The sequence below is a fragment of the Polypterus senegalus genome, chromosome 13, assembly GCF_016835505.1.
Source record: "Polypterus senegalus isolate Bchr_013 chromosome 13, ASM1683550v1, whole genome shotgun sequence".
Lineage (NCBI taxonomy): Eukaryota > Metazoa > Chordata > Cladistia > Polypteriformes > Polypteridae > Polypterus > Polypterus senegalus.
The window spans coordinates 131,627,969-131,650,389 of record NC_053166.1 but is presented as its reverse complement, the minus strand read 5'-3'; the positions used below and the strand labels follow the sequence as shown (position 1 = coordinate 131,650,389).

General features: G+C 37.2%; 1 protein-coding gene across 1 annotated transcript in view; it reads left to right on the top strand.

The window, feature by feature from the left end:
* mad1l1 (mitotic arrest deficient 1 like 1) overlaps nucleotides 1–22,421 on the top strand; it is an 898,611-nt gene that overhangs the window by 228,135 nt on the left and 648,055 nt on the right. The gene's annotated exons all lie outside the window — the stretch shown is intronic.

Sequence of the window (22,421 nt, the reverse complement as noted above, 5' to 3'; positions counted from 1 at the left end):
ATTCTTTGGTAGAACGGCTTGTGTGCTTAGGGTTGTTGTCTTGCTGCATGACCCACTCATTCATGGACAGATGTCCTGACATTTTCCTTTAAAATTCTCTGATATAATTCAGAATTCATTGCTCCATCAATGAAGTCAAGCCGCCCTGGCCCAGATGCAGCAAAACAGACCCAAACCATGATAGTACCACCACCACGTTTCACAGATGGGATAAGGTTCTTATGCTGGAATGCAATGTTTTCCTTTCTCCAAACATAACGCTTTTCATTTAAACCAAAAAGTTCTACCGGGTATTATGGTCTCATCCGTCCACAAAACATTCTTCCAATAGCCTTCTGGTTTGTTCACGTGATCTGATTTTTTTTTTTTTTTGGAGAGCAGTGGCTTTCTCCTTGCAACCCTGCCATGCACACCATTGTTGTTCAGTGTTCTCCTGATGATGGACTCATGAACATGAACATTAGCCAATGTGAGAGAGGCCTTCAGTTGCTTAGAAGTTACCCTGTGGTCCTTTGTGACCTCGCAGACTATTACACGCCTTGCTTTTGGAGTGATCTTTGTTGGTCGACCACTCCTGGGGAGGGTAACAATGGTCTTGAATTTCCTCCATTTGTACACAATCTGTCAGACTGTGGATTGGAGTAGTCCAAACTCATTAGAGATGGTTTTGTAACCTTTTCCAGCCTGATGAGCATCACCAACTCTTTTTCTGAGGTCCTCAGAAATCTCCTTTGTTCATGCCATGATACACTTCCACAAACATGTATTGTGAAGAGCAGACTTTGATAGATCCCTGTTCTTTAAATAACACAGGGTGCCCACTCACACCTGATTGTCATCCCATTGATTGAAAGCACCAGACTCTATTTTCACCTTCAAACTAACTGCTAATCCTAGAGGTTTACATACTTTTGCCACTCACAAATATGTAATATACGATCATTTTCCTCAATAAATAAATGACCAAGTATAATATTTTTGTCTCATTTGTTTAACTGGTTTCTCTTTGTCTACTTTCAGGACTTGAGTGAAAATCTGATGATGTTTTAAGTCATATTTATGCAGAAATATAGAAAACTGTAAAAGGTTCACAAACTTTCAAGCACAACTGTACAGTTTTAAAAGCATTTTTTTCCTGTGGAATCATTTCAATGTCATTATTTGCACTTTTACTGTAAAGCTTCATTTAAAACAATATTTGGAATTACCTTTTGTTCAAGATCGCATTGAATTTTAATTCCGTTTTTGGAGACGCATTATGACAACACAACGTATAACTGCCCGTGAGTAAATATTGTTTCTGTTTCTCTAATAAATAATCCGACTTTTTCTAATGTTTGTCCCTGTGATTTGTTAATTGTCATAGCAAAAGCTATTCTCACTGGAAATTGTAAACATTTTAATACGAATGGCATATCAAGATCTCTTTTGGTGTCTAATGTTTTTTCAGAATACAGTAATCCCTCGCTATATCGCGCTTCAACTTTCGTGACTTCACTCTATCGCGGATTTTAAGTGTAAGCATTTCTAAATATATATCACGGATTTTTCGCTGGTTCGCGGATTTCTGCGGACAATGGGTCTTTTAATCTATGGTACATGCTTCCTCAGTTTGTTTGCCCAGTTGATTTCATACAAGGGACGCTATTGGCGGATGTCTTAGAAGCTACCCAATCAGATCATGTATTACATATTAACTAAAACTCCTCCATGCTACAAGATATGCTTCCCGCGCGGTGCTTGATTGTATACTTGTCTCTGCCTCTATCTCACCCTCTCTGACATTCACTGCGCCTGACGGAGGGGGTGTGAGCAGAGGTGCTGTTTGCACAGAGGCTGTTTGCTTAAAAGATACTGACGCTCCTCTAAAAAATGCCGCTTTATTGCGGTGCTTCGGCATATTTAAAAGCACAAAAGCACAAAAGCACACATATTGATTTTTTGATTGTTTGCTTTAATCTCGCTCTCTCTCTCTGATGTTCTCTGCGCCTGACGTAGGGGGTGTGAGCAGAGGGGCTGTTTGCATAGAGGCTGTTTGCTTAGAAGATACTGACGCTCCTCTAAAAAATGCCGCTTTATTGCGGTGGTTCGGCAAACTTAAAAGCACACGTATTGATTTTTTGATTGTTTGCTTTTCTTTGCGAGCGCTCACTCTCTCTCTCTTAAATTCTCTGCTCCAGATGCAGACACTCCTTTGAAGAGAAGATATATTTGCATTCTTTTAATTGTGAGAAAGAACTGTCATCTCTGTCTTGTCATAGAGCACAGTTTAAACTTTTGACTAAAGGGTGTTATTTCATGTCTAGAGGGCTTTAATAATATTAACAGTGTGGGAGAGTTTATAAGGGCTTAAAATATATATAAATAACCATACAAGCATATGGTTTCTACTTCGCAGATTTTCATCTATCGCAAGGGGTTCTGGAACGCAACCCCCGCGATTGAGGAGGGATTACTGTATATACATTACCTTTCTTGTCATTAAAATTTGCATCGCTTCTCCGTGATCATAAATATACACCTGACCGAATTGTGTTTTCTTTGAAATTAAACTTCTCATTGCTTTAACTGTTGCAGGACCACAGATTCTCATAGCGTATGGTCCATTATTATATATATAAATTATATAAATTATATAAATCTACGTTTTCTGCTCTGTCTTTTATTTCTGACCTCGCTTTGTCCTGCTAATTTTTCAATTACACCTGATTCTGATGATTAATTTCCTTTTGTTTGTGCTAATATGATCTTTACTGTCTTTTTTTTTTGAGACTGTAGCGACTGACGTAATAAAATGTCATAAAAGTTTTACTTGAACAATCGCCGACTTCGTAACCCCAAACACAACTTTCTAGCACCCTCTCCAACCAAAACCGCATCAGTCAATACCTCACTATCAGTATTCCGTGATGTACTCCGCTCTCCCTCAATCGGACCCAACAGTCACTTAAAACTAAAAAGGCTTCATCCTGCTTGGGACGCTACAATACTTTGGAATTTTACTGCTTTCATATTCTTTACCTTTCTCTGCATGTGTATTGTGCCATCGTTTGTTTGAGCCTTTCGAAATTTCACTGCTTTCATAAACTGTTATCTGCCTTTTTTCTCTCCAACGCTTTTGGGTCTCTCTTCTCCACGCTGCTTTTTCTTCTTTGCTTAGTTGTTGACGTTTCATCTAGAACATATTGTCCTTATACGCTTTATATGTGCTGAAAGCACAGGATCTGTATGTGCTACGTGCCTTTACACGACTGAATCTTTTGCTGGCTATGCTCTTATTTGATATTGTTTGTGGGTCTTTTAAGTGTTTTCTGAGAACTTCCGAGAAGATCACGTCTTGTCTCCCAGCTTTTCCTTTCCAGGATTTTTTATATAATAGAGAGATTGGATATTTAAAGAGGGGGAAATTATTTTCCCAGTTTATATTATTGAAAAAACTTTCAGTACTATTTAACTAAAAATCATGTTTGTCACTTCTTGCAACTTTAATATAAACAATTATTTTTTTTCTTTTGTATGTAATAATGATGATAATACAATCAGTATGAAAGAAAACTTAAAGAAATACTGCTGGCTATTAAATATTATTGTAGAAGGAAGATAGTCTTTCAGGGGTTTGTATAATTTACTCTTTTACTTTATTTGTTTGACAAATTCTGTCATCTTTTTTGAAGTATCGTTTCAAGTGGAATGCGTTTTAATGTTTAAAGACAAAGAAAAGGCACTTGAGGGTTATTTCATTTGACAGGTTGCCTTTATATAGGCTTCTGTTGTGGAGAGACCAGTTGCAACATAACATTTGAATGAAATTCATTTATATATATATATTATATATATTTCATTTAATGACATTGATTTTCAGTAACTGGTTTTACACGGTATTTATTTTTCAATGCTAAAGCAAAAATTAAAAATTAAGCATTATTAAAACAATTGCCACAAGAATTACAGAATAAGATTATTTTGGATATTTTGTACAAAACTTTTAAAGTTGCTTTTGTAAAAACACACTTTTCAATCCGGTATGCCCAGTGTCCTGGATAGAGTTTGGATGGAGTAGACTCCCCTACATGTGTGCAGAACTTTTGCTGTGTGTAATTTGAGGATTTGGAGGGCTCTGTTTCTTTTAATCCTTTTGTTTAGTTTTCCCACAATCCCACACTAAAATTCATGATGTCAAACTACATAACATTTCCAGCCACTTTCATTTGTAACCTTCAATTACGTCATAGTGAGCGGCTAATTTGAAACTATGCTGAAACATCTTCAGGGCAGTTGTTTAATCGGTCATCCCTTGTGTATTATATAATCTGACATCTTCAGGTAAACCAGATCTAGCAACTGCAGTTATTAAGTTTGACATACTTATGTAGTGTGCTGCCAGACTTAGTACCTAAAGACGTGGCTTAATATTTTAGTTTGTTACTTTTTAAAAACATATGTTATATATTAAAATGCCGTTTGAAAACTAGTAGACTTTTATCTAATTTTATAATTCTTGAATTTATATTAAAACATACTTGCATACATAATTTTGTATAATTACTATTATTAACCCTGCTTGGGAAGAAATTGACAAAGAAGACTACTTCCACCTAAAAATAATACATAGTACTGCATACTGTTACAGACACACTCCTGCACCAGTACAAGTGTGCATGCAGTTAGTTTTCCTGATCCCTTTCTACTCCATCTTGTGGATGGAAAAGATATTTCAATGCAAGCTAATAAAAGAGGTTCTGCTAAGGCACGTAATCTGAGTTGACTTGTTAGTGCATGGTGTCATGTAACCGACTCTTTACTTTATTTTTACCGTGGTGAGATGGGTACCTGAGCATAACTGAAACAGTGCAATCAGAGTTGTATGTTGGGTTACTGGCCTGTATTAGAAAGATCAATTCTACTAAGCTCAATTAGCTCCATTTATGCCCTAACAGATTGCTTTTAAGATATTAAAATAACTATTATTTAAAATGTTTTAATGAATAGTCAAAAAGGCATAGTATCCATTACAAATAAGGATTAAATGTATTAATAGTCACTAATCATTTTATACATTTGAGCTGGAGGAGAATCAATTCTTGCTGTATAAGCATTTTTTGTTATTTGTGGTACTTTTTAGTTAAGCTTTTTCTATATGGACTTAGGGTTTATGACATCTTTCATGCTGGGAAATGTTGTGTACTGAATGTGATCGCTCCAAATATAATTGTCACTTTAGTAAACAGTGTGTTGTGATAAAGTATGTTGTTGCCTATTGCTTTAGAAAAAATAGGCAGTAAATGATCTTTATTGTACTGATGTTATTTTTCCTCATCATGTAATTGCATTGTTGACAGTTGGAGTCCTAATCGTCTCTCTTCCTATAAAGTGGAATCCAGCATGCTCTTTTCCTATTTAGTAACATGTCTATTTTGGTTGTTTTGATTACATTTGTGAGATCAACAACATATTTGGAGAATTTAATCAATTTTATGAGTAAACGTATTTGTTGTATATGTTGTAATTCTCTTTTGCCATAGTAAGTTACAAGTGTTTTTTTCTTGATTTTCTTTGTTTCTGAATTAGTTCTTTCTCTTTTCTTATTAATTGAAAAATTAAGTTTGATGACTCCTTGCTCACTGTGTTAAAGTGCTGTAATGTGTTTTTTCCCCCAAAAGAGTGGCATCTTGTGTCTAAAAAATGGGAGAACATCTCCCTGATGTGGAGAAGTTCAGGTACCTTAGGTTCTTGTCCATGAGCTATGGTAGACGTGACCATGAAATTGATTAACAAATTAGTGTATCAGCAGTTTTGTTTTGCAGATATTGTATTATTCAATCAATAGCATACTAGGCATTAAGTCCTTGGTGAAAGTTTTCATTGACTGGTCAGTCTGTAGCCCCATTCCCAACAATGGTTGTGAGTTCTGGGTAGCAACTGAAAGAATGAGTTTGGAAATACAGTCAAAATAAAGTTCTAGATTACTGGGCTTGTCCTTTATGATAAGGTGAATAGCTAAGCAAGTAAAGAATTTATAGTAGAAATTAACTGAGAGGAGCCAATTGATGTGGTTTGAGCATCTAGTAAAGATATTTCCTGGGTACATCCCTCAGGAGAATTAAAAAACATGGATCATTGGAAGAAGAGAAAAGGTCACACTTTGGGCATGCTGAAGGGATTGTAGTTGGTCTTAGAGAATCTGAAAATTCTCCAGAAGGAACTGGAAGGAGTTACTATGACTACAGTTGTATGGTCATTCCAGCCAAGTGCGTTCTCAGCTCAACCCACATCTGAATAAGAGGAAGGAAAATGATGAAGGTATTGAACACCAGTCTCATCATAATACTCCACAGCACCAGTCATAGGTATATTGTTTACTTATATATGTATTCTGGAGGGGGCAGGGGTGGGGGAGAGAGATTCTGATTTTCGGTAGGTTCCCTGTCTACTTTGAGTGCTTTTTTTCCAAAGGGCTTCTCCAAAAAGGTCTCTTCTCAGTTAAAATGCACACAAGAGCAGATTAGGTTAATTTGAAGCACAAGAATTTAAAAACAGTTCTGAAACCAAATACACTTGGTTTGCAGAATGAAAAAATTTTGAAAAGCACATATTAACTTCATAAGATGGGTTTACTTTAATTTGACTTTCATTCCTTTTTTAAATGTAATGTTCACTAATACTTAATTTCTAAAAACAACTTACAAAACTTATTTATAGAAGTATTTCCTTTCATACTTTTTTGCCCTCTAATGCATAGGGTATCTTTAATTTTCTTCCAAGATGGAAATACTTTATTGTAAAAATTTAATCTGTGCCAGAAGGTTCACCACGTAAATATTAAATATCCTTCAAGTTTCATTTTGTAGACAATCTGCTGATTACATGAGACAACTTCAAGTAGAAACTCTGTATTAATATTGATTTTTGTTTTGAAGAATTTTATATACTGTAGACAAAATCAAACCACACAAACACCTTAAGTTGAAAGATTTGGGAGACTTTGAATTACCGTTTCTTTTACTTTCAGTGTTTACACTTTAACCCTGTTGTCAGCAGTACTTCTATTTATTTTATTTCACTATGTTGATAGATTTCTGAAAACTGACAATGCCTGTTATCAAATCATCATGAAACTGTAGTCAAATATTACTTTTTTATTTCAGATTTAGATGGTGCTTCTGCTTATGAAATTGCTATTGCTGGTCACTGATTTTTGTAGCACCATCACTGCTTATAAGATCAAACTGATCATTATGTCTTCTACTAAGTATTGTCATTGGCGAATGTGAAATAAAACTAATGCAACATTTTTTACAATCAGCTCCTTTCGATTTCTTTACAGTTGGTATTAATGTTGACTAGGTGAAATCTTTTAGCCGTTCCTTCTATGCTATTTTTAGCTTTGTCCTACCAACCTTTTCCTCTTTTTTCTATCCAAGTGCCTTTCAGTTTTGCTGGTATTTTTTTCTGCTTTAATAGCTTTTAACTCTTTTACTGTCACCTATATTACATGTAACCTTTTAGCTTGGCGGGTACAGTTAACATCAGTTTCAACATGATTTTTACACTTAACAACCTGTCGAACAATTGCTGGTAAGTCATAGCAGTTCACGTTGAAAGTGAAATCAAATAGATTGTAATTGTTTAGTGTATGATTAAATTCTGCAGCACAGTACATATTTTGTTGTTTAAATGCAAGCTAGAAAATATGACTATAGAAAAATATAAGAATCTATAATAAGAAAACTGTATCTAGTGAGTACTTGATTCATTTGTAGTGTGGCGAGTGGCTGGGGCTGCTTCCCAGCCGGGACGCACAGGAGGACTGGAGGAGGGCTTGCTGCACCTCCAGACCACAAGGGGGCGACCACCCTGGTTGCTTTGGGGACCCTGTAGGGGCCCGTGGTCACGGCCAGGGGGCGCCCCAATGCCTAGAGAGCCTTGGACCTCAGCACTTCCGCCACACCTGGAAGTGCTGGGGGAAGAGGATCGGGGACACCCGGAGTGCTTCCGGCCACACAGGGGCGTGTTGACGGAAGGTTACTGGAAAACACCTGGAGCACATCCGGGTGGCTATAAAAGGGGCCACCTCCCTTCATTCAAGGCTGGAGTTTGGTGAGGAGAAGGACAAGAGCTTGAAGGAGAGGTGTGGAGACGGTCTGAAGAGTGAGGCAGAGTGTTAGAGGCCTGAACTTTGGGGAGTCTTGGGGGTTGTGTGGCACCTTATTGACTTGTAAATAGTTGTAAATAAACTTGTGGTGGTGATTAAGAACATGTCTACCTGTCTATGTCCGGGGCTTAGTCCACAGTAATCCTGTCCTGCTGTTTTATTACTCACTAGAATCATTATGCTAATTTTTTTTATGGTTGGTTGATGAAAGATTATATTGCTTATGTTTGATCTGGTGCTTTTTTATATGTTTGCTAGGGAAAATAAATAAATAAATCATAATTCCTTTTATTCTTCAGGCTAACCTGAACTGAACACCTGCCTCACGCATTAGCTTTGTCTCAAATGTTACATATATCAATGCAATTAAAATGCAGCTGTACAAACTAGCACACAAAAATAAAATAAGCCACACAAAAAAGGAAAACAAATCTATTTTGACAATAAAATCAACCATTGTGTGTTATTTCAGTCCCGAACCTTGCAAGTGTTGTGTTGTTATGGCATACTGTAAACACAGTATAAAAATGGCCAAGTAATATATTTTGTAATGATGGTAATATTTTGTGTTTACTGGCTGGAATGGAAATGCTGGGGATAGACATAACAAGGGGATGAGATAAAACTGGAGTCAGGCTCAGCTCTATCTGTACATTAAAAGAGAAGAATGCAGTGGTAACTAGAGCACTGCACCATGTGCCAGTGTTGGTCAGCAGTGCCTAGGAAATACAGTATGCTCTGCGAGGGTGCCAATTGAAAAAGAGGTGATGAGAAACTATTGAGTTATCAGAGGAACTCTCCAAGACCCTCAGATGGCGCTAGCAGGCAGGGAAATAGGGACAAACTTGTATCGTATTAAAGAGGGAGGCAGCATGGGAGGCTTTGCCTCTTATTTATAAACTGTGGCTTAATAGTGCTGTGACATCAGATGTTGTCATAGAATGCTCATAAAGATTTTGAGTTAAAGTGCTGCTACCACCTGCAGCTCGCCCACTGAGCGTGGAGGAAGGAGGTGATGAGGGACAGTGGCTTGATTTGCAGGAACCTGTTACAGACAATGTTGGAAGAGGTTAATGAGAAACTGTACTGTGAAACAATGTGTGTTTTTATGGTAAGACTTTTGTCTGGACACACAGCAACTTACCATGGGGTAAGTTTTGTATTGCGTTCCCTTTGATCATTCCTTCCTTGTGTGCTGTACAATAAAAAAAAATTGTACGTGACGTGTACTATCCGCTTTTGTGGTGTTGATTTTTATCACTTTTTTTATTTTTATTTTATTTTATTGTAGAATCAACTCTCGGCAGCGCGCAACAGGGCGGTGCATGTGTACGGGCATCGTTCTTATTCCCTACCACATTCACTAATCACTGTTGAAGCAGATTGAAGATTTAAGTGCCAGCTTAAGTGAAAAATTAAAGAAAACGTAATTGCAACACAAAAACTAACTTAATCAGTTTTAACGCGAAAAGATGCCGACGAAAGAAAAGAAGCAGCGGGCAACTAGGGTGGAGAAAAGAAGAGCTGCTCAGGAAGCAGCAAGCGCATCAACCACTGAGCAAATGTTGCTAAACAGAGAAAGACAAAGAGTCTGTAAACTAGGAATGCTGAAGTCAAGTGTATTCACTGCACGTTATCGTGCAGTACGCTGTTACTGGTATTATATAAAATATATATTTGTGTGTGTATTAAATGTTGCCCTTTTATGCTGGACCCGGACCCAGCAGGACTTCTGGCTAGCCCTTTTGGGTTGTTTGGGAACCCGGGTAGTCCACCACCAACAGTGCCAACTTATGGCAACCAGGGAGCCTGATATGGCTGCACTTTCGGATTCCACTCCCCCTGAACCCCTGTGGATATCCAAACTGAGATACCTCCAGTTAACCATTGCCACCTGTGGCATGGTATGGGAGGATTGAACTGCTCCTGGCCTCTGGCTTCTGCTCGTTCATCTTTAGGCATCTTGCATCTTGGTAGGAGGTCATGCCATCTATCCTCCATTGCATTCACAATATATATATATCTTGACATAACCAGTATCTCTATAGGCACACTACATAATTTAATTACCTGATCTTCCAAGAGTACAATAAATATTTGTCACTACATAGTAGAATGCAGACACTATGTCCATAAGCAGGACTTTTTCATTACCTGTGTACTCCATCTTGTGGTTAAAATTATGGATCTTGCCACTATCAAAGAATGGTAGTTATTTTTAAGTGTGATTGCCTTTAATATGCAAGCTTAAATTTAAAATGTAATTTAAATTAATTAAATTTGTAATTGATAGTTTATAATTAGCTATTTCTTTTACATTAGTTCTTTGAATATTTAACTGTTCACTGATTTTTCGTGTCTGCTTATCCAGTTTAGGATCACAGAGAGCTGGACTCAAATCTCTCCATCATCGAAGTAAGACGAAATCCTGCACTGGATGATGTTCCAGTCAAGCATACAACCACACTTGCTTATATTAGGGCAGTTTAGAGCTATAATGTCATCTTATCACACATGATGATTCGGAGCTAATACTAGTTCTCGCACTACTGCGCACAGTGAGGCAGTCATTGTTTGAGCCACAAATGTAATAGAAATGTAAAATACATTTTCTTTCACTCAGTTAAATAAAGATATTACTTATAAGGGTCTTATACTACTTGTAATTTTTTGAAAGTTTAACCCAATTATCTGTGTATTTTTGAAAGTTTGAAGTAGAATATTGCAACATTGTCCTTGTTAATAGGAGTTGCTATAGTAGCTCTCAATGTAAGCTGTTTTCTTAGATTAATTTCTTTGATTGCTTGTGCTTGTCATTCACTTGCATAGCAACACCACATTACCCAAGAACCTTTAAAGCTTCTTGTGCCAATTAATGAGTTACATGTTGACTACTTCATGCTGTCTGTCTTTATCAATTACCTCATGGCTGGGCTGCTGCAAATTACCAGAGTTTCACTTTGATTTTTATTTTCTGCACACTTGCACTCTTGCAAAAGTCCCATGGCAGCAAGGTATGCTTGGTCTGCAATCAAAATGTTTTTTTCCTAATTTGTATTTCCCCTGTCAAATGGCAGAGGAGTTTGACTTCAATGCTACTGTCAAGTAGAATTTTCTCTTCTAAGATGTAAACAACTGTTCGGCAGTATATTGTACATGCCAATGAGGTGCTCGCTCAGTACGTTAAATAAATATATGAAGACCTCATTCTTACTTTAGTCTGTATTGTTATTAATTCTATTTCATGATGGCACAACCCAACCCCCCGCCATGACTTTTTACAAGTGCCAAGTCCAGATTCAGTTTTGTTTTTGAAAGTAGCATGAATTGATTCTGTGGCATCTAGTTTAGTGTTGTTGTGGCATATGTTAATATTTTTTGTAATGCTTATAGTAGTACTTGATAAAGATAAGCCATTTGTTAAAGGTCTGGGTGGCATCATTGGGTATACCTTGTATTTTCTTTTAAGAAAATGCTCAGAATACATACGCCCCCACATCATGGCTGCCACACGTTCTCAGCATTCATTTGATGCGTCCTTTGAGCAGGTCCTCAGAAATTAAGGTGACGTGTGCATGAGTTGCAGTACCAGCAAAAATTCGGGTGGCGCAGTGTGCTAAAAGTTGGAATGTGATGTCAGAGGCTCTATTTACTATCTACATGTCACAGAAAGCCGCTTTGCGGATCAGTGTGCGCTCTTCGATGTTTCATGAATGGTTCAATGTGGTGAAGCAAAATGCCGACATACAGATGCATCTATGGTGCTTTTATATTCAAGCGTTGCATATTCCCGATCGTAATGACACGATACATTTTAAAAGTCTCACATACCGTCTTCTGTGCCGTCTTTTTTTTTTTTGCAACTTCAAAACAGCAACATAATGTACAGAGCTGTATTTGAGCCACTGAGGAAAAAAAATTAAGGACATGGTGAAAACGTGTATTTTGTGATTTAAAGTGGAAATTTCGGCTTTAATCTCGAAATGTCCACTTTAACCTCGTAGGCTACTTTATCATTAAAGCAGACCATCGTAAATGTCTTCCCGGTTTTTAATCGTTAAGGCAAGCAGCAAAAGATCACCACACAGTGCACATTAAATGTATGATATTCCAACTTTCTGCACATTTAGAATCTTTAGATTTATACTTGATATCACTTTCATGATGAAATGCATTAAAGTGTGTATGTTACATTTTACAGATAAATCGTTAATTTAGTTTAAATAATAAATACTGTTAATAATTACACACATGGGGGTGACACGGTGGCGGAGCGGTAGCACTGCTGTCTCACAGAGAGTTATGTCGCTGGTATTCCCTGCTTGGATTCCACACTGTGCTCCAGTGTCCTTCCAAAGATATGCAGATTTGGGGATTTGGTGCCGTCTAAAATGACGCCAGTGTACAGTTAGGTCTATAAATATTTGGACAGAGACAACTTTTTTCTAATTTTCATTCTGTACATTACCATAATGAATTTTAAATGAAACAACTCAGAAGCAGTTGAAGTGCAGACTTTCAGCTTTAATTCAGTGGGTTGAACAAAAAGAATACAATCCTTTTATTTTAGGGGCTCAAAAGTAATTGGACAAATTAAATAACTGGAAATAAAATGTTAATTTCTAATACTTTGTTGTAAACCCTTTGCGGGCAATGACAGCCTGAAGTCTTGAACTCATGGACATCATCAGATGCTGGGTTTCCTCCTTTTTAATGCTCTGCCAGGCCTTTACTGGTTGTGGTAATGTACAGAACCAAAATTAGAAAAAAATTGTCTCTGTCCAAATATTTATGGACCTAACTGTATGTGTGTGCTTGTATTCACCTTGTGATGAGCTGAGGCCTCATTGAGGGATTGTTTCTCCCTCGTGCCCGGTGCTTGCTGGAATGGACACATCCCTGGATTGATAGATTTAATCAATAAACATAATTTTCAGAGATACAGTAATCCCTCCTCGATCGGGGCGGTTGCATTCTAGAACCCTCCGCGATAGGTGAAAATCCGCGAAGTAGAGACCATATGTTTGTATGGTTATTTTTATATATTTTAAGCACTTAGAAACTCTCTCACACTGTTTATAAATATTCTCCACAAAGTTATACAGTAAACCCTCGTTTATAGCGGTTGATCCGCTCCAGACAGATAAATGGATTTCCAAGAAGTAGGATTCTTTATTTATAAATCTAATATTTTCGCAGTTAGAGCATTGAAAACCTGTTTACGACCTTATAAATACGTTTTTTTAACATTATTAGAGCCCTCTAGACATGAAATAACACCCTTTAGTCAAAAGTTTAAACTGTGCTCCATGACAAGACAGAGATGACAGTTCTTTCTCACAATTAAAAGAATGCAAACAGATCTTCCTCTTCAAGGTGCGCCATCAGGAGCAGAGAATGTCTGATAGTGAGAGTAAAGTAAACAATCAAAAATCAATAGGGCTGTTGCGCTTCGGCGCAATGAAGGGATCAATGTGAAAGTAGCCTTTAAGTATTTTTTTACAGGCGTGTCCATATCTTCTAAGCAAACAGCCCCTCTGCACACCCCCTCTGTCAGGAGCAGATAATGGGGCCAATCATACGCCTCCCTGATGGTATTGCATGATGGATAAGTGCCTGTATTTCTCAGAGAGAGTCTGAGAGTCAGAGAAAAGCAAACAATGAAAAATCAATACGAGCTGTTAGAGCTTTTAAGTGTGCGAAGCAGCGTGCAGGAAACATATCCTATATCATTGAGGAGTTTTATTTAATATGTAATACGTGCTCTGATTGGGTAGCTTCTCAGCCATCCGCCAATAGCATCCCTTGTATGAAATCAACTGAGCAAACAAACTAAGGAAGCATGTACCATAAATTAAAAGACCAAATGTCCGCAGAAATCCGCGAACCAGCGAAAAATCCGTGATTCTTTATTTAGATATGCTTACATTTAAAATCCGCGATGGAGTGAAGCCGCGAAAGTCGAAGCGCGATATAACGAGGGATTACTGTATTGCGGTAAGGTGTCCTCAGAATTTAATGGGTGTTCAAGGCAATTCACAACACAGAGAAGCAAAACGTGTTCTCACCGTGATAATATCTCGCACTGCCACCTGGTGGATTCCTCCAGATTTATGTAAAGTACGCGCACAAGTATAAACACTACAATGCTTGTGTAGTAGGAGCGTCCGTTGCAGCATGCGTTGCATCGCATGAAGTATAAACCCTGCCTAACAGATAACGTGTTTTTGTCATTTTATTGAATTTTCTTCAGTGTCCATGTTTTTTTTTTGGTTTTTTTTCATGACTTTGTAGGATCTTTTTGTATTTGTGGAATGACCTCATTAATTGTTAATGTTTCAGTTTTTTTTCTACTAAATGCAAGGATATCTCAGAAAGTAAGATAATGCAACATCAGACATTTGAACATTTACTTATTTAAAAAAAAGAAGACTGTCACAAGTAGTACTTTTCAATGTAACCTCCAAAAGTGTCCAGTTTGTTCTGCCACTGTCACACTAAGGTATCCATCCCCATCCAGATTAAATACTTGTCAGGGTGTTGCAGGCAGGATGTTGAAAGTGTTGTGTACAAAACCATGATCTGAAAATGTCTTATCTTCCTATTTTTTTAAGGACCAGGGAGATGGAAGTATGTACGTTTGGGGTACAGGCTAAGATGTGAATGATTCAAGCAATCAAGAAGTTGTTAAGCAATTGCCACAATACATAAGAAAGTCTATGTGCCTTAGAAAGTTAAACTACTGTTCTCTTGAAAGCTAATAGTTGGGGTATTTTAAAAATCATGCTGAATAACAATCTACACTGCATGTCACTTTCATAAGAAAGCAAATGCTGGAAATTGCTGAATACGTATATGTGAACTCTCAAATTGAAAGTACTTTGTTATGCAATTGTTGAGGTGTACAGAGATACATTTGTAACTGTTTGAAAGTGAAACTTCTGCTGCATTTATGTGATCTTAGTACAGGGTGAAAGCCTTGCGCACATTAGAAGTAGGCTGTGCAGTGACCATTTTGGGAAAGATAGGGAAACATGGCAGGCAAAATTTTAAAATCATGAATTCAAATGTAACAGTAATTAAATGAATACTCAAAGCATCCTTTGTAAAATTTTGCCTTTTTGCCAGTACCTGGGATGATGAATGTGGGTGAAGGTTAGCACATGGAATTGCTTAGCAAGTACATTGTAAAGATTCAATTAATGCACATCAGTCAAGGTAAGTGGCTTTTCAAACAGAGGTCTTTTACACTAGAAAAATAACATAATAAATGTGCTTTGCTCCAGAGAATTTCTGCATCATAATATTGTTTTTAGTTTAAATGATACCAGTGTACATGTGGAGACCAAATATTGGCCATATATATCAGTGGCTGATATTTTTGGTCAGGTCCTAATGCACTGTGTTCTTAATTCATTGTTTACATATTTAGAAAAAAATACTGCCAAAATATCTGATTTTATACAAAGAAGAAACGTGCCTCCTAAGTGACCAGTTAACTATCAACAAGTATAGGCTGAAGCATCTGTCATTTATCCATTTGTTCTCATTGCAATGTACATGGAAAATTCTGTCCAGTTTACCATAAGTTTATTTTTTAACAAATTCATTCAGTGTTATACTTAGTAACCTTTTTCTCCTTAGCAAATCATTAAACAAGGTAAATATCAAATGCAACTTTTTTTTTTATTGATTAAACCACATAAAATCTTATGCAAGGCACCATGTGAAAATAACATTTGAGATTTTTGTTGTATATTGGAAGTAGATGTGACACATCCAAAGTGAAAGCACCTCATCTTAACAAGCAATAGTAAGTCATTCAAAATATACTGTGACACATTAAATTATGCTTTGACAATTTTTATTGAAACAAGTTAGAGCTAGTCATACCAAAATACTGATAATTATTTAATATCTATCTATCTATCTATCTATTGTAAACTCTTCAATAACAGTCAATAACAGTGATTGTTCATTGGACCTTTTTCGGTAAAGTCTTTTGGCAATCTTCACTCTGTTCTAAGTTGTTCTTTCAAGCCTGTGCTTTGAACCAACTTCAGCCATGCCTGTAGCACCAAAATTACATACTACCAAATATTAAGTCAAATCTCATGGGATTCTTGCTGATGTATACACTGTACTTCTGAGTGTCAGTGTATGATCAGCAAAAGCCTTTGCAAGAAATGATCATGTGGTCAAATATTCTGACAAATAAAATACAGGCATTTTATAGTTGTTTACATTTTAGGTCACTAGTCACTTTAGAGTTTGTTGTTTGTTATTATTTTAGTTTTTCCTTTAACACCAGTGCATTAGCAATGAGGTGTAACTAGCTTATTTCACACAGATATCACAGCAAGCAATTAGCAGTTGGTTGCAGTTATCTTCAGTGACAATGGAAAATTACTACGTTCTGATTTTCAGTTCTTTTTTTAAAGGTTGTTTTTAATTTTTTTTTTTGCTTTACTATTTTTTAAGCTTCCTCCATCTACACACAGGTTCTCACTAAGCTACTTCAACCTCAGCTTTGTCATATATACTAACTACAATAAAAATCTTATTTTGCTAGTCCTTCAGCGATAAACAAAAACGCCTCAGGTGCAAAAATACAAAAAACAAACAGAAGTAAGAGTGCATGTGCAAATAAATAAATAATTCCATGTAAGCTCTGCAGGTATATAGACTCAAGAAGGCCTTTCATTTTCTAGACACAAGCTAGCCTTCAGTGCTGAGTGGACGGGCAGTGGATGGGTGCTATTTACAAGCCTGATGGCATAAGGGAGAAAAATGTCTTTCAGCCTTGTTCTAGCTGCTATGCTCTTGTAGCATTCCATGATGGTACCATTATGAACAGTTCATGTTGTGGGTGGGTTGTGTCGTTAATAATATTATGGGCCCTTCTGAAAAGTCTGGTGTTATAGATGTCCTCTTGTGCAGGGAGTGCTGTTCCAATGATATTTTGTGCCAATATTACCATCGACTGTAGATGCTTGTGATACCATGCTGTACTGTTCCCAAACCAAACTGCTATGTAGTCGGTGAGGATACTCTCAATCAGACATCTGTAGGAGTTTCTGAGGATTGTGCTTGGCATGCCAAACTTCCTTGGTGGTCTTAGAAAATACAAATGCTGCCGGGCTTACTCCATCAGCTCTGTGATGTTGTAGGTCCAAGTGAGAACCTCTGAAATGTTAATGACAAGAAATTTAAACATAGCCACTCTCTTCACCTTAGTCTCTCCAATGTACACTGGTGGGTGCTGTCTTCTCTTTCTCAGTGTGTCATTGATCATCTCCTTCGTTTTGCTGTTGCTAAGAAAGAGATTACTGTCCTGACGCTACTTCACAAGGCCAGCCATCTCCATCCTGTATGCTGACTTGTCACACCCAGAGGTTAGTCCAATGATGGTGGTATTGTCCACAAATTTAATAATGCTGGTGTTATGCTGGGAAGCGACACACTCATGAATGAAGAGCATGTACAGTATGGGACTCCAAACTAATCCTTTGGGGTTTCTGTATTTATGATTATTGTTTTGGAAATGTTGTTCCCCATCCTGACTGACTGGGGTCAGATAGCCTATTAAAAGTCCAGAACCTATTTGCGGAGAGTAGGTGGCACTGATAGAGTGGATAGATTGTTGGTGGGCTTAGCTGGGTATCACAGTATTAAAAGCCAAGCTATAATCAATAAACAGCAATCTGGTGTAGCAGTTGTTATTCTCTAGATGTGTAAGAACTGTATGTAATGTTGTGCTAATTGTGTTCTCGGTTTGCCTGTTGTTCTTTAAGAAAACTGAAAGGGGTCCATTGTGTTGTGTGTGAATGTCTGTATGTAGCTCATGATGATTCTCTCGAAGCATTTCATCACAATCGGAGTCTAGTTAGAGCTGCTGTGATGGTTCCAACAGGGACCTGTTGTGCTGTTTGAATCCACATTGGTTAATATACTTGTATCATGCACCTAACATTTTACATTCTGTTTTTATATATTTTTTTTTACTCAAATTGTTTTAGACCTGCATTCAAACAGTTTGCTTTTGTCTTTGTCACTTGCCTCATCAGAAAAATGTCTCTTTGATTCAATGAGAATTCAGTGTAAACCGAATGTGTTTTTCATCAGTTTAGTTTTGTACAAACTCTTTCATCACCAGCATAAGTCATGCAATTGAAGGTCTAATATGTAGTAAAAGAGTTGTCACGTGTACAGAGTACAGTGAAGTTATTTCTTGCAATTTTAAGTAGCACTGTGCTGTGTCCTGATACAAAAAGAATTATTAAAATGCTTCAACGTATTCATTAGAAAACAGAAATCAACTTACCTGATATGCTCCTTTTGTATAGTTTCCAATTGTTCACTTATTCTCCCAACTTCTAAAACTTTGTTAAAATTTAGGAGGCTTCTGTTGTGTACCCATTATCTTCATATAATTCATTCAGCCTCAGCACACTCATTATGAATGTCCTGGGGAGTGCTGGCAAGTGTAGACACTGTAAATGTTTTTATTGGGTAACTGGCCATAGGATGATACTAAAGCCAGGAAGTCTTGTATAAGATCGTGTTTTGTGTCAAAAAGTAACAGTTTAAATAGGTCTGTAGAAGTGGAAAAGCCAATTTTTTTATATAGATAGACAGATAGATACAATGATAAGAAGATGAAATGTAACAACAAATGAGAAAAGTATAGTTTATAACCTGTATACTTTTACCAAATGTTATCAATCTAAGCTATTGCATCTTGTCAAAACAACACAAATTTCTTAGGTTCTCATTTATCTGACAAAGTCCAGGTGGAAGAATGCCTGATGGGGTCACCTTTATAAAACACCTTCATTCAAAGCTTATTTCACACATGCTCAGTTTTCTGTGCATTCCATAATCCCTTGATTGCCAGAAGCAATGGAAAGGGCCATTTACATGTCATGTGCCAACATTGTCATATTCAATTGATTAAGGTGAAGGTAAACTGTGTCCCAACAGCAAGCAGTGTTTTAAGTAGATACGTAGAACAGATGTTCACCCAAGCTCTGGCCTCCCTTGAGTGACCAGGTCAGAATAGGGCTAACACATCATACTGATCCATCTCGGGATATCATTTCAGGTCAACTACCCATACTGTGTGTGAAACTGCTGGTAGGCAGAGCATGCAAGCTATTAAGATTGTGATGGAGAATGGTTGGATGTGTACTGCTAAGAATAGAGATGTAGGAACATGACTATAGTAACACATTTGTTTCCAATTTTATTTAACTATGGCTGTATTTATTTATAATTTTGCTTAAAATATAACTTGAGCATTAGAGGAACCTTCTCATTATTTTTGGATTTCTTACTGTGACAATGCGGGTTCAGCTTCACGCTCCCATCACTGTTTGGGAGCCCTTGAACCCAACACCATCAATAATGTTACTGAGTGAACTAGTCAGAGGAGGCAATAACAATCGAGCAAGGGGATGGTACAAAAAGTGCAAAAGTGCTTTTATTAAAGAGACAATCAAAAACAAAGTGTTCAACAAGTGCAGTGCTTTTCAAAGTTCAATAAATAAATAATCCTTAAAAGAAATGTGGAGGTTAAAAAAATCAATAAATAGAAAATCTTCTTAAAACAACGAGATTAAAAATGGTCAACAGAAAACAGTCTTTAAAATCATTAGCAAGCCTGGTGTCTTTTACTCCAGCATCTCTCCTGCTTCACCCATCTGAGCCTCACAACAAGTGAGATGCTCAATTTGCAGCTGACCTTCTTTATACCTGCTTCTGCTACTACTGCTACTGTCAGTCACTTTCCCGATCCTTGGCTCCAGTCGGCTCCCCTTGACAGTGACTTGGGAATTCCACTGCGACCAAGGCTCTAACACAGGGAATACCACGTCCCAAGTCCCGCCTTCCGGTCACTCCCGCCCTCCGAAGCAAACTCTGCGGGAGCGACCACAACCACTTCTCCCAGGTGTTGGCCAAACACCCAGGCCATCTACTCAGCTGCTGCGAGCTTGCTCTCGCTCGCGTCCTGCTACACCAACTTGCTCGCTCTCTCTCTCTCTCTCCTCACTGTTTCCTGCTGCAACCTCTGTTTCCTTCTCTTTCTCTGATCTTTCTTTTCTCTCTCGTTCTTTTTTTTTCCTCCCCTTAACCGACTCACACTTCATTTTATATTGCGAGGGGCCATAGCAGCTGCAGCACATTAGCCACGGGAACAATCACGGATGTGGGCAGTTCCTCACCTGTGCACTCGGTGAGAAACGCCCACACTGCAGATCGCCCCGCGACTTGCTACAACCACTACGCCCCCTCATGAAGCCGCCTCTAGAGCGGTGGTTATTTATTTAAAAAAAATGGCCTTTACTAAACGAGCTGTGGACCCGCTATACCACACTTACTTTATATTGTAATTGAAAATCCTCTTTCAAGTATATTCAAAATGTTGCTTACTATATACTGTATTTCAATAGCTGGTATTCTTTTTATCATGATCATTTTTGACAATATTTTCCACTTCTTATTTCAATGTTTCATTTGTGATAAATGAATACTAGCTCTATTGTATGTTCTTTTTGCCCATATTTCTTTTGATAGCCAGCTTGAATATGAAATACTTTTAAATAATTGCACTGCAGTTTGTTTTGCTTATTTCATTTTTTTTTAAAACATCTACAGATGTTTAATCTTTGCATTCCTATGTTTTGTTTCTGATTTGTGATTCATTAGTATGTGCTTTCTCCTAGCTATACTACAAAAATCAAATGGTTGTACTATTTCTGTGTTTCTAATGCCAGGTCCCTTGGTTATGCAGTCATGTGTCAGTAGAACGTCTTTAGTCCATGAATGCCTGGCAGGAATCTCTAACAAATATTGAAGCACCTCCTGGCATTCTCTTTTTAAAGGAATATAAATAAATAATCTCTTAGGGGTGCATAGTTAGGTTCAAAAGAGAAAGGCCTTTGGGGTATACTGAGAAACTGGTGAAGTACATCTTGGAGCTGGCTTAGGCATAGATTTTAATCAACATGAGACTAAAATACCCAACAAATGTATTTTACTGAAGCAATTTATAAGGATATACTTTAAGCTTTGAATGATTGGACTAGTATAGTCTTTTTAAATGTTTATAATTTTGTTAAACAGTTGGTGTAAAACATACTGCAATAGTAATGTGTTTACTTGATTTTGTATGCTTATATTTAAGTTTCAAACACTATTGGACTAAAGTGGCATTGCTATCGTTTTCACTGACTTGGCAAACTACAGTTCAGCTGCAGCTAAAGGCCAAAAGTGTGCCTCATGCATAATATTAGATTCCTCCCAGCAACTAATCTGAATTGCTTAAGGTGAGTTTGTTTTTGAGAACCTTATTGCTCGGCCTCTTGATATGTAAGCTACAGCGCATGCAAGTTAACACCTGGTCCTCTCATTTTTCTTCCTATCTGATAAAAGAAATGTTCATGAAAGTAATGTGACTGATTGCAAGTATTCGAAGATAGGCAAGACAGACATTTTTATGTTGATACCTTTTTCTTTTTTGGAGCCCAGTTATTTGGTCCTGCTTTTTAGTGTGACTGTATTTGTGTGAGTGGGCCATGCAGTGAACTGCCAATCTTTCTAGGGCAGATTCACACAATGTGCCAAGTATTTATTGACTCTGGCCCCCTAGTTGAGGCTAAATTGGATTGCATGTTTGGGAATATATTCAGATACATATGCATGTAAGGTTTTTCCACAGTACTGTGAAGTATATAATAGAAAAGATGTATTATTTGCATGGGGGTTTAGCAAAAACATCATGTTAATCAACTTATTGTCAGTAATAATGCACCTTTAAGTTATTTTTAATTTTTTAAAGCTTCACTTCATACTGGATTATGCTGAATCAGAATAACTTAAACATAATGTTTAAAAAATAATTCACCTTTAAATAATTTAAGTGAAGCTTACACTTATCTAAAGTAGTTGCTCTTCCAGTGCTCCTCCATCTAACACTGTTGCCTGTAAGTTCTGGAAGCAGTAGACAGAAGGTATACTAATCAATTTGCAGGGCCCATTAATATAAACATATATAGCCAATCTAATGTATTCACATCTTAAGACAGAAGTTTCATGTGACAGTAGTAAACCCAAAATGAAGTTATACTATTTTAATATCGCCTTATTATTTGTATATACATTATGCAAATCCAAACAAAGTGTATACTATTGCGGTTCGGACATATAGTGATGTACAGTATATATCAATTTCACTATTTATGTCAGTGTCTGATGACCAGTTCACATT